Source organism: Felis catus, chromosome B2 (assembly GCF_018350175.1).
Source record: "Felis catus isolate Fca126 chromosome B2, F.catus_Fca126_mat1.0, whole genome shotgun sequence".
Taxonomy (NCBI): domain Eukaryota; kingdom Metazoa; phylum Chordata; class Mammalia; order Carnivora; family Felidae; genus Felis; species Felis catus.
The window spans coordinates 86,930,438-86,943,934 of NC_058372.1; the positions used below are offsets into that span (position 1 = coordinate 86,930,438).

General features: G+C 39.2%; 1 protein-coding gene and 1 long non-coding RNA gene across 16 annotated transcripts in view; one reads left to right on the top strand and one right to left on the bottom strand.

The window, feature by feature from the left end:
• The window catches only part of KLHL32 (kelch like family member 32), a 244,345-nt gene that overhangs the window by 75,390 nt on the left and 155,458 nt on the right, over window positions 1–13,497 (top strand). The window lies entirely within an intron of this gene.
• On the bottom strand, window positions 11,668–12,359 carry LOC109499789. Its single transcript, XR_006598081.1, has 2 exons — window positions 12,218–12,359; window positions 11,668–12,111 (listed from the first exon to the last, which is right to left on the bottom strand). It is a non-coding gene; the product is annotated as an uncharacterized LOC109499789 (long non-coding RNA).

Consider the following 13,497-nt stretch of genomic DNA (forward strand, 5'->3'; position numbering starts at 1 on the left):
AGTATGTAAGGGACATCTTGATCTTAATCCTAGTGTCTTAGAAATGTATGTAGAGATTGGAGTTTTGAGGTAGTTTGCATTCCTCATGAAAGAGCTTTGGTATCAGTTCTGGTGACGGCCAGGGTGTCAGTCAGAGGGCCTCACACAGAGGCTGCTGTGTCTCCAGCCCACAGCCTATGAGGATGTCTGTTCAGCCCCATACAGAGGAAGGCAAAATAAACTGAGATGGTCAAACTCACTACTGATTTTTTCCCTAGACTTTGGGCAGAGAATAGCATTGGGCCCCCCCTCCTTTTTTTTTAAAGAAAAAAGTGAGCACAGAGGAAATATAAGGCACCTTATGTCATACTTCTGACTCAGTGAAGATTGTCAATAAATGAAAGGTAGTAGAAGCAATGATAGCAGTAGCAGAACAGGTAGAGAATAAAGGCAGTGACCTCGCAAGCGACTGTGGTGGGTTCCCATATGGTTGATGGAGCAGGGCTGATGGTGTATCAGGACTTGCACATGTATCTCTCTCTCTCTCTCCCATCCCCTCCTCCCCCTCCCCCTCCCCCTTGATGAATACTCAGCCCTGGGCTTTGGGTATAATTGGTGCAGCAAATACTTTTTGAAACATTTATGAACATCATTCAAATCATCACAAGGTATTTTATAAATCAAGAGTCCTATAAGGTTCTTGTTCCCCTGGATTATTTCTGATGATCTATTATCATGTTATCTAAGATGTAGAAGAATTTATCCCTCATCTTCCCTCAATTTTGTGTGTGCATGAGTCAAGAAAGTACTACAGGAGCACCTGGGTGGCTCAGTCGTTAAACATCTGACTTTGGTTCGAGTCATGATCTTGTGGTTCATTAGTTTGAGCCCCACATTGGGTGAGGTCGTGCCCCACTTTAGGTGAGCAGGAGCCCTGATTTGGGTAAAACATGAGCCCTGCTTTGGGTGAGCCCTGTTTCTCTCTCTCTTTCTCTCTCTCTCTCTCTCTCTCTCTCTCTCTCTCTCTTTCAAAACTAACTAACTAAACTAACTACAAAAGTATCTTCCTTAAAAAAAATGCCTGTTAATGGGCACCTGGGTGTCTCAGTTGGTTAAGTGTCAGACTCTTGATTTTGGCTCAGGTCATGATCTCATGGTTTGTGAGTTTGACCCCTGCTTTGGGCTCTGTGTTGACAGTGTGGAGTCTGCTTAGGATTCTCTCCTTCTCTCCCTCTCTCTCTCTCTCTGCCCCTCCTTCTCTTGTGTGCATGAGCTTTCTCTCTATCCCTCTCTCTCAAAATAAATTAATTTTTAAAAATGCCTATTAATATGCTGCTGTACGTTCTGTTTTGGTTCTGAAGTTGAAAAAAATCCAAATGACCTCAAACCTTGCCACCTAGAGAAGGAAATAGCAATTTTTTTGATTTAGTAAAAGTAACCTACAGGAATAAAAGGTACATTCCTTTATCTCTCTTATTGGACTGTTTGGGTTTTTTTTTTTCCTTTTCTTTTTCTAAGTGCAATAGTCACTAGTTTCATTGAGTCTTTGCACAGCAAGTTACAAGTTTAGAGTAGCAAGGTTACTATTCTTTCCTAGAGGTTTTCCAACAAGGCAAAGCAAACGTTTGTGTTTGTGTTGCAGAATGGAAGTGTTTTCTGCCCTTAATTTTTATGCTTGGTATATACTGCAGGCTGCTCATAATGAGATTCTACTTATAGTTGGTAAATGAGAGATTCCCAATGGGCGATTATCATATCGGGGGTGGGGTGGGAAGAGGGACAGTGTTGGGACACAATGCGTGTATCATATATTCCCATGATTTCATAGCTAGGTTGTTCATCTCTTGTCTAGCCAAATCGACGTTAGATACCATTACGTTGATGTTAGAGATCGTATAATAACATTTCTGGTTTTTAGAATGGTGGACATATTTTTCTTTGAGTGCTCTAAGAGATGGTTGTTGAAAATAATATGAACCATATCTTTATATCGTAGGCAAAAGCCAGTTTCAGGAAGCTTGGTGATAAATTACCCAGAAAAAAAAAAAACAGTGAATTATGGCCTACTGGTTGGAACAAGACAAGCTTTTTGAAAGTGATGACAATTACTAATCACTTACCAAAAATATATGTATAGTATGAGCAAGTTTCAAAGCTATAATAAGAAATTTGTGCCTTTTTACATAATGAATGAAAAATATTTTAAAAGGGCAAAGAAGACTCTTAAATTATGAAAATGTTGAATTTCTTTGCTATAAACTATAAAACCTCTATAAACTGTTCTAAAACTCCAATTCACTGAAGTATGCTAAGTATGTATGTGTATAAATGTATTTATATGTATGTTTAGAACAGTCTTTTATCGAGTTATAATTAAGTATCAGGATTGTTGTAAACTAACTTTTAACATATAAATATTAAAATAAAATTATGTGAAAATTCTTTGTCGAAAAGAATATCCATAATACAAGGAATGGCTAGAAAAGGAATCTATTCCTTACTAAGGAAATGATAGTTGTTATTCGAGCTGCAAAGTCTAAACATGGAAGGTAAGGTAAATTGCCGTTCATTTGACATCTTCCTTATTTGTTTACTAGCCTTAGTACTCTGTGTATTCACATTATTTATTTTCATCTAATACCTTAATAACCCTTAGGTGTAGATACTACAAAAACTTTACAGATGAGGAAATTGAGTTTGCTCAACATTGAGTGAGACTGTTTGGATGCTTGATTCTAGAGTCCAAATACCAGCCTAGGTCCATATGTCTCCAAACCCCCTAAATTTTCCATGACACTAAACTGTGTGGACCTCAGAGAACTTTCTGTTTAAGGTTACTATTATCCGTGAGCATTGTGACAGACAGAATAATGGCCACATCCTAGTCCCAGGAGCCTGTGAATGGTCCCTTACATAGAAAAGTTACTCTGCAGATGTGCACCTGAAGGACCTTGAGGTGGGAAATTATCCTGGATTATAAAGATGGGCCGGGCCCCATGTAATCATGAGGGTTCCTGAAAGATGGAAGAAGAGTCAAAGGAGATGTGACAATGGAGGCAGAGATTGCAGTGACACGATTGCTGGTTTGAAGACAAGGGGCCATGAGCCAAGGGACACTTTAGCCTATAGAAGGTGGAATACATAAGGAGACACATTTTCCTAGAGCCTCTAGAAGGAACAGAGCCATGCTGACACATTGATTTTAGCCCAGTAAAGTCCATTCCAGACTTCCGACCTCCAGACTGTAAGATGATAGATTTGTGTTGGTGTAAGCCACTAAATTTGTGGTAATTTATCACAGGAATTATGGGAGACTAACATAAGCATCTTAATGGTAGCTAGCTAAAGTGAGCTTTTGCTTGATGTGTTTCATGCATTTTCAGATGCAGTTTTGCTTCCCATCATTTCTGTCACCCTGACCTACTAGGTGCTACCTGATCCTACTGGGAAATAAGGCCTGATTATAGTTCTCAGATTTGAAGAGCAATTAAAGTACATGTAGGGACCACTGTATAAGAAGTATTGGGGTTCCTTTATTTCAAAGCAAAACAGCAGAATCCAAAAGAGCCCCTTTTTAATGTTCCAGCTTTGTCCTCAGATGGTGCGTGGCCAGTGAGTTTTGTACCGTAAACAGTGGAAAGCCCGTGATGTGTGATTTTGTGAGGGAAGGACACTTATTCCCCTCGGCTTCAAATAAGCAAAATATTGTAAATGCTCCAAAAATAAACTTTACATTTTCTTATGGGGAGTAACATTCATGGTACGTTGTGAAGGAAAAGATTTGTGAAGTTGTGTGTTGTTGTAAAAGAAGCAGATTTTAAAAACCACCGTATCGCAGCAGTTTGGTGTCAGGAAAACACACTGAGCTAGTGTTAGATGATTTGTTGTTAGTATCTTCTCTCAATTGTTAACTTGCTGCAGTATCTTAGTAAAATTACCTCCCTTTTGGGGCTGGGTTTCTTTGTTTGTAAAACAGCGATAATAGTATCTGCTCTGTTACGTTATTAAAAAAAAATGTACTAAGAAAATATAAATGGCAGTGACAAGAAAAGAATGGAAGTAGCTATTCCAATCCTAGGTAGTATTTTTGTTCTTGATAAGAAAGTTCCCGATGTGTACGTGTGCACACACACACATATGTATCAGGTCTAACATTGAGAGACCCCCAGAAAGGCCTATTGATTCTGTGGAAGGGTGAAGTAATATTTAGTAAACTGTGTTTAAGTGTTTATTAAGAAGTTATTCAATCTTTTGATTTACGTTTCACAAATACCTTCAATCAGAATTTATATTAATTTTTCAGTGTGCCCAGAGCTGAAATGTTTGTCACCCACTGAGGCAAAGGAAGAAAGCAACAAATTGTGGGAATCAAGCCAACATTGCAGCTTGCTGTGACTTACCAAATTAGGTTACGTCCCCTTTTGTCACAGGCAGTATTTATCAAAATAGATAAAGAATTATGTAATGAATTTGTCATAATTTGGAAGTGTGACAAATTAACCTAAGTGCAGTGGTCTCTCATGTAGGGGTTTGTGTGCCCCTGAGAGTGCAGATGAGCTGTGGGGATGTGGGGGAAGATCTACTCCCTGTATATATGCTATGTCCATTTTATTTCTGCTTGAGGTTTGTTTTACAATGCATATAACATGTTGGTATACAGTATATCCATATATTATAAATACATAAATATGAGGGCTGCTACTCCAAATGTGTAAATGATGTTTGCACAGTCAATAAAAAAGTTTGGAAAGTGGTACAATAGTGAACCAGAACACACGATGTGCTACTGAACATTCTAGCTTTTTCATGTGCTAGTTAGGATTATAGTGAGGGGCACCTGGCTGGCCCAGGCAGTGGAGCATGTGACTCTTGATCTTGGGGTTGTGAGTTCAGCCCCATGTTGGGTTGGTAGAGATTACTTAAAAATAAAATCTTAAGGGGCCCCTGGGTGGCTCAGTCAGTTAAGGGTCCCACTTTGGCTGAGGTCATGATGTCACGGTTCATGGGTTGGAGCCCTGCGTTGGGCCCTGTGCTGACAGCTCAGAGCTTGGAGCCTGCTTCAGATCCTGTGTCTCCCTCTCTCTCTCTGCCCCTCCTCTGCTTGTGCTCTGTCTCTCTCTGTCTCAGAAATAAATAAAACAGAACAAAAATTTAAAAAATCTTTAAAAAAAGATTGTAGTGAGAAATGTGTTTGGGGTTACAACTTTTTTTAGCATTACCAGAAACCAAAAACCAAAGTTAAAGGAAATGATGGACCATGGCAATTAAATTAAAATATTACTCCACAGTAGAGAAAAGAAACCTGCATTCTATAAACGATGAACTCAGTTCCATTTGTAAGCATCATCAGGGCAGAGATTTTTGTCTTTCACATTCACTGCTAAATCTGCAACATTTCTAACAGGCACAGCATATAGTAGGCATTCAACTAGTAGTTTGTGAGTGAACATATGAATTTGTTGGTATTTTGTAAACAAAAAGCAACATGTCATTTTGCTTATAGTTGCAGAATAGCCATAGTGATATATCCCGAAAGAACTCAAGGTAGAATTTTTATATGAAAGTGTCACTCAATTTTCTCTCCAGGGCTTGGATAACTCTCAGTGGTAAGTGCTTCTCCCAGCCCAGAATGCTCTCTTTGACTTTGTGCATGTTTCCCCCGCTCCTAATTTGCTATATGGCTATTTCTGGACCTGTTTATGTATCTGTTGTTCTGTTTTTCTCTGTATGACCATTTCTTCTTTTCTTCACTTTTTTTTTAAATCTCTTTTCACTGATATTCCCCTTAAAAGTCTCTCTCTAAACAATAAAGATATACTTTGGCTTTATATTGAGTGGACTTTGAAGCACGTGTTGATAATTTATAAGGTGGAAAAATGGAACATTTTTTATTTTTCTCAGCCAAACCCAATAATATTAGATTAGCCTTTAATAATGTATGCCTTTGGGTATTATTTTTGGATAGGAAAGATGTCTTTTCATTTTTACTCTGTTGACTATCTTAATGTAGATGAAACAGGCTTCCTAGCTAATTCCCATAAAAATACTTAGATTTGTTTTTTTCATCTTGTAACTTTTCATGTAGCTATTTTAAATATTACAACTCTTCATTGTGGCAGGGGAATAATTAGTTAAAATTTTAGTTAACAGAAAAAATATATCCTTTTTATATCATATGTTTAGGTTATTGTATACATATAATACAGTAAGTATAAAACATTAACCTATAATGGAGCATGAGTTATTGATACAGTAAAGATAGACATACGATTAATCATATGTAATGCTAAAACTATTCTGGTGAAATTTAATCTTTTGTGAGATTCAAAAACCATTTAGTGTTTTCTCTGCTTTAGGGTATCCAATACATTTTCAATTCTCATTTATGTTGCCATGGAAAAAAGCAATAAACATGCTTTCTGGTTTTTGGATTCTAGGTACATAGGAATTGGCTCTTTATGGGGAAATCACATATGTTATTGTAAGTGGTCCTTCAAAAAGGATTTAAAATGAAATTAAAGGGCTATGAAAACATGTAGCAAAATAAACTGTAAAGACTGATAGATGAAACTGTCAGGAGTTAAGTAAAATGATAAGCCCTGTATGTTAGAGAGTAAAACAATAGGGAAGTGGGTGGCGAATAATGTTTATTCACTGCAGTGCTCATATATATCAGTGTACAGAGTTACAAGGCAAGAAGAAATTAATTAGAAAATTTCATCTAGAATTAGAAATGAATTCGTGGGCACTCCTAGGGTTTGAAGGAAAAGAATTTGTTGACTTGTTTGACAGATTCTGATTGAGTGCCTCCTGCAAGCAAGGTAATCTGTATTTTGTCATTAAATCTATGCAATGGTTCTCTGAGACAGGTACCTTAATTTTGTACTTACGCTTATGAAAACTGAGGCCTAGGGAGGTAAAGTAACCCGGCCAAGGTCACATAGCTAAAAAGGGATGCAGCCTTAAGGCTCAAACCCTTATTTGCTGGACTCCAAAGCCCAAGTTCTCAACCCCTTGCTCACCTGCCTCCGACTCTGCTGAATGCTCTGTGTCAGAGCAATTTAGAACGGCTTCTGGTTCTTGAAGAGGCTATCACTAGAATTGGGGGAACAAAGTTAACGTTTCAGTCTACAGATGTTAATTTCGAGAAAAGAGAATCCTGGGCATGTCCTGATGGTCTAGCCCATGCAGTGTGTTTGGGATTTAGTGGATTAATAAGCAGAGTCAAGCTGGTTGTATCTAAAAGATTTTACTTGAGCTCAGAGACAGATGGCAAAGCTAATTCCTACTGGACGTTTCTGATTCCCAAGGTTCTCATGCAAGGCTTAGGCTAACAGACAGAATGCCCTCATCATTAGGAGAGTAGCTGGTGTGATTACTTACAGGTGAAGGTTTGGTGGCAGCATTCCACTCTGGAGAGGGGCTGATGGAACAGAAAATGCCAAACACAAAACAGAAGACTAGGATTCATGCAAGGATTAGGAGAACAAGAGCATGGGGGATAGAGAAATGCATCGTGTCATGTAAAGGGGCCAGAGTTTTCTATTGTTGAAGTAGTGATCGTGAAACCAAATAATTCAGCAAGGCATAGAAACAAGAATGTGGCAGAGGTGGCCAGCTAATTCCCAATGGTTTATGCTTCCCTTTGGGAGTTGTTGCTTGGAAGGGTCTACTCAGCCAGGGAGATACCATAGAAACTTTATACCAATACTCTTCAACACCTTGGTGAATGAGTTTCTAGGAAAATATAAATTACCAAAATTGTACCAAAAGATAAGAGAAAATATTAGAAATTGGGGTAGTTATCAAAAAGGAGTCATAGAAAGTCTCAGAAAGGCAATGGGTCTAGATTTTTTACTTGCTAGTACTACCAACTCTTTACTTAACAAGTATTTCCCTTATTGTATAAGCCTTTTCTGAAGTCTAGAAGAAAATGGAAAGCCACACACCTACCTAATCACCTCATTTTAGTAGGCTAGTGTAATTCTATTACCAAAACACAAGGGCAGCAGAAGAAATGAGAGCTGTATCTCACTTATGAGCATGGATACCAAAATTATAAATAAAGTATAGCCCAATCCAGTGATCAATTTTCAGTCCTCTTTTTTCTCAACTCATCATCAGTTTGGTTTCTTCCTGTTTCTTAGAACATTTTCTTCACTTGGCTTTTGGCTTTCCAGATTTTCTTCCACTTGCTGGCCTCTACTTTTTAATATTCTTTTCTTACTTTGTTTATTTCCCCAACTTCTTAAAATTAGAGTGGCCTAGACTCAGTGTTTGTATCTCTTTTCTGTCTGTACCAGCTTTCATGATAATCTCATACTGTTTCATGGTGTTATCTGGATACACACATGTATATGTGATATACATGTAATGTATAAAATGATGTATTAGGACTCTACACAAAAACAGAACCAATAGGATTTTATATATAAAGAGAGATTTATCATAAGGAATTGACTTATGCAATTATAGAAGCTAAAAAGCCCCAAGCTCTATGCAGTCAGCAAGCTGGAGACCCAGGGGAGCCAATAGTGTAATTTCAGTCTGAAAGCTGCAGGCTGCAGACCCAGGAAGAGCCCATGTTTCAGTGTGTGGCCAAAGGCGGGAAAAAGTCAATATTTCGGTTTGAAGGCAGGCAAGCAAAGAGAATCCTCTCTTTTCCAGCCTTTTGTTGTATCCAAACCATGAACTGAACAGATGAGGCCCACCCACCTTAGGGAGGGCAGTCTGCTTTACTCAGCCTGTTAATCCAAATGTTAATCTCAGGCAGAGACACCTTCACAGATACACACAGAATAACGTTTGGCCAAATATCTGGGCACTGCATGATCCAGTCAAGTTGACAACATTAATCATCACAGATGATGACTCCGAAATTTATGTCCCCACATTGGACCATCTCCAAAAATCCAGAATTGGTATATTCAGTGACCAACTGTTCGTCATCCCTCTGTGGATGTGTAAGAGGTATCACAAACCGAATGTGTCCAAATCGAACTCCCAGTTTCCTCCCACAAACTTGCTTGTTCCACAGCATTCTCCATTTCATTTAATAGCAACTCTACAGTTGATGCAGGCCCCAAACCACTGAGTAATTCCTGACTCCTTTCTCTTGCATCCAATCGGCTGGCAAGTCCCACAGCTCTACTTTAAAAAGGTATCCAGGGGCGCCTGGGTGGCGCAGTCGGTTAAGCGTCCCACTTCAGCCAGGTCACGATCTTGCGGTCCATGAGTTCGAGCCCCGCGTCAGGCTCTGGGCTGATGGCTCAGAGCCTGGAACCTGTTTCCGATTCTGTGTCTCCCTCTCTCTCTGCCCCTCCCCCGTTCGTGCTCTGTCTCTCTCTGTCCCAAAAATAAATAAATGTTGAAAAAACATTTTTTTTAAATAAATAAATAAAAAGGTATCCAGACTCCAACCACTTCTACTACTACCACACTGGTGGAAGCCACTACCATCTTTGACAGAAATTTTGCAGTATCCTCCTACTTTATCGTCCTACTTCAATCTTTGATCCCTTAGAACCTATTTCAGTACTGCGGCCCCAGTGCTCTTAATAAAAATGCAAGTTGGATTGTATCACTTCTGCTTGGGCACCATCTGATGACTTCCAATTTCACTTAGCGTAAAAGCCAAAGTCTGTTGTCTGCATGATTCTGTCTCATCAGGCCACCCTCATGTGACTTTTGCCCTTCCTTCCTCCCTCCATTCCAATCACATTGGCCTCTTTGTTGTTCCTCAGACACGCCTGTCAAGCTCTCACCTCAGGGCCTTTGCACAGATGTTTTGTCTGCCTGTCCCAGGCAGCTACAACCCTTTCCTTCTGGAATTTTAGATCATATTTATTCAGCAGTGGAAAGGATGCCTGGGTCCATAGATAGAGTTGTAAACACAAAAGTGATCAGTGATACCTGCTTCGACTTACACCAATAAAAATGATCTTTATTGAAACTTAATCTCATTTTTTATCTTTATCTATCCATTTTTCTCTGTATAATTGCTGGTGTAGGGGTGGGGAGCAGAAGGATGCTCAGAAACACTGGGGTACTAACTCTGGTTTCTTCCCATGCATGAGAATATGGCATTGCTGATGCTGAGATTGAATTAAAAACCAAGAGAGTGATGACTGTACCAGCTCCTTGACATAGAACCTCTTAGGTTCTTAGTGGATATGTCCTCTGAGAAAAGGATTTAAGTGCTGAGTCCACAAGACTTGTGATCCAGCAGATATTTTGCTGTTTTCTTGGATCCAGCTGGACTAGTTTTACATAAAAAGTATCACCTAAAGCCACTAGGGAATTAAGAGCCAGGGAAAACTGGAAACCTCGTTGCTCCCAAGTTTTGAGTCCTTGGCTAATTAGCTGAGGACCTAATGTGGTAGCGTATGGTCTCTTCTCCTCAACTTGTAACTCCAAAAATACCAGAATCTGGTTCAGAAGAGGGACATAAAATGCTGCTTTAGACTTTTCTTAAGGTGATGGTGACTTTTAAAATAACCTACAAACAACTACAGTTCCAAAGAGCTGAGGAAAATGACGAAAATCACCCACAGTTGAAAATGTGCTCAATTTCTCACCTAAGTCATAACTGTTGTCCATGAGTAGATGTTGGCATTCTGCAACTTGTATCTGATGATTAGTCATTTAGTTAATATCCACCAAGAAGAGGCCTCATGAAATGGCTTTTAAATTTAGTCAGGAAAAATAGCATCATTAATGATGGCCTTGACATTCAGCAAAGCCAAATTAAGCACTCAATCTGACATTTTATGGACAGTCTGTTATAGAGAGCCTCACACTCGATGGACACTCGATAAACAGTAATTGCCTGGCTGATAATGAACAGCTACCCGTCTGTCTCGTATAGAAGCTTCAGTAGTGGATAACTAGGAGCCTGCTTTTACTTATTTACTATTTATTTTTTTATTTTGAGACAGAGTCAGAGAGTCCACATGCACACGTGTGAGCAGGGGAGGGTCAGAGAGAGAGAGAATCCCAAGCAGGCTCTTTTCTCAGCACAAAGCCTTATGCAGGGCTTGATCCCATGAGATCGTGACCTGAGCTGAAATCAAGAGTCGGAGGCTTAACCGACTGAGCCCACTGGGTGCCCCAAGAGGCTCATTTTAGATGCCCTGTGGGATAGGGCCTCATGAGCACCAAAAGGTGTGTGGATTTTTTTTTTTTTTGCTTTTTAAAAAAATTAAAATGATGTCACAATTTCCTTTTAAACCTGAACACATTCATTAAAAATGGAATTCCCTTTGTGAGTTCAAGGTGAAGTACCAGTTAATTGTGGTACTGGTCAAATGTTATTTCCTTTTTAAATAGAGAGCTGAGAGCCTCTGAAGAATCATTGTCACATTCCCTTTTAAAATTGTTTGCATCCATGCCAGAGAAGTCCTTAACATTTCAGATAGGATGACTGTTATTTTCATTATTGTGCTGATCGTGCCGTGTATTCATTACAGTGATGAATGGTGAACTCTGGTCTGTATTTTATTCTTTCATTGAAACTGATTCACTTCTACTGAATATAAATATTATGGAGCTAGAAAAAATATTTGCAATGTAATAATAACAGTTAACTCTTAAAAGTCATTTATTTTATGCAGTCGTTGTGCTAAACTCTTTATGTGTATTTGTTTCAAGTGTGTGTTGAAAGACTATTTTTCTGCCATATCTTTTTCATGTTTTTAAAACTACAATTTTCATGCTGTTTTATTTAAAATCAGTTTCACTCCTGCTTATTTAATCACAGTGATACAGCCAACCTTAGCTTCATCTGAAAGACAAGAACACATGTTTGAAGGATAATAAAGCTGATGAAAATTTTAAACCTTTAGAAATTGAGTATTGAGTCAAGACAGATGGTTTTTAAAAGGGGCAAGACAGCTGATCATGTGAATCTGATGAATTGGTGTAAGAATTATTGGGATCCATAGATATGTGCTATTCATCACTTTTATAAAAAATTGATTCAAAATGAACTGTCTACACTGGGATGATCCAGCTGCTTGTTGAATCAATTGCTTTTAATTAGCCCATCTGATGATGGTTGGGCATGGGGCTTGCATGCCTGGATTCCTGAAAGATTGAATTACCAGTGTTCTTCTCATTTAGAGGCATGTGACTCTGAAGTAATAAGAGAGATAGCCATATCAAATCATTCATATCACTTAAAAAATTACATACAGACATCTATAAATTTTCATAGGATTAGAAGAAGTTCTTTGAGTACCTTTCAGAAGTATTAGACCTCTTGAGGATGCCTAGATTCTTTTTTTCCCATTTTGTAAGATAGGGAGGCTTTTCACATAGCCTGCACGGACAGAGCATCAGATGTGTTTACAGAAGGAGTGAACTTGAACACATGTGACAACCCAAACACTCCGTATTAAACTGGCCTATTCTGCCTTGGAATAGGAAGGTTCTAGTGAAGTGGTTGCTTAGCAACTAATGGAGTGGGAAGAAACAGTGTGTTAGCTGGGGCTCTTGCCCTCATCTGTGTATAGTCAAATAATGGGAGAGTGGCTCTAGTGTGTATTGCCAGGCTCACGACTGTCAAACCAAAATGATGAATAAAATAGAAGGCTGAAGACAGATGCCACAGCTATGCTGGGCACCCCTATCTGTAGTCGTACACACCTTATATAATGTTGGCACACTGAAGAAAAAGATATTAAAAGAGGACATTAAAAATAAAAGAAGAGCTGTTGAGATTTTGTATTAAAAATTTAAGAGTGGCCATTAACTCACACTGGGTTTTTAAAGAGAATAGTAAGTGATAATTAAGGCAATTCCACATTATTAAATGTTCTTCCAAAAAGTTCTCTGTAGAAAAGATGTAACAGATTCAATGTGATGAGGTCATGAACAGTGTGTTTCAGCACTTACACATGTGCACACTTTATGATGCCAGGCTGGCATACCTGCTCCTGCTCCCTCTCTGTACCCACAACAGACATAATAACAAGAGCCTGACCACTCTCAGTGAGTCTGGATGTGGGCTCACAGCCCTCAACAAGGTTCCAGGCAGCCACTCCCAGTGTCAGATGGGGTAGGCAAGGTGACAGTGCCTTGGCATTCTTTATGGCAAATGGAGATTCCTTAAAAGCTCTGGTTTTTGAATTCCATAGGGATGGGTCTGAGGGATTTGTATCAGTAGAAGCTCTATGGTGACCACATGAAATTCCTCTTCAGGAATGTAAGAAGGAGATGACCCAGAGAAGGTCAACGAGAGTAACTGGGGAAAGGAGGATGGTGGGATAGATTTACCTGAAGGCTGCTACCACTGTTACCATCCAAGAACATAGGGCGAGCTACTCTCCCAGAGGCCTTGTTCTTGAAACCATGAGTCTTATTTAACTTTTACTTCTTATGTAATAGCCTTTCTTCCCACCCCCCACCCCCTACCCTGCCAAGGTGTGGCAGCCAGTCCTTCCTTGCTGGGATTTGGACTCCGGTCTTGTGCCCAGACTACAGGATTTCTAGCATCAGCCTTCAGTGCTAACATTTTAT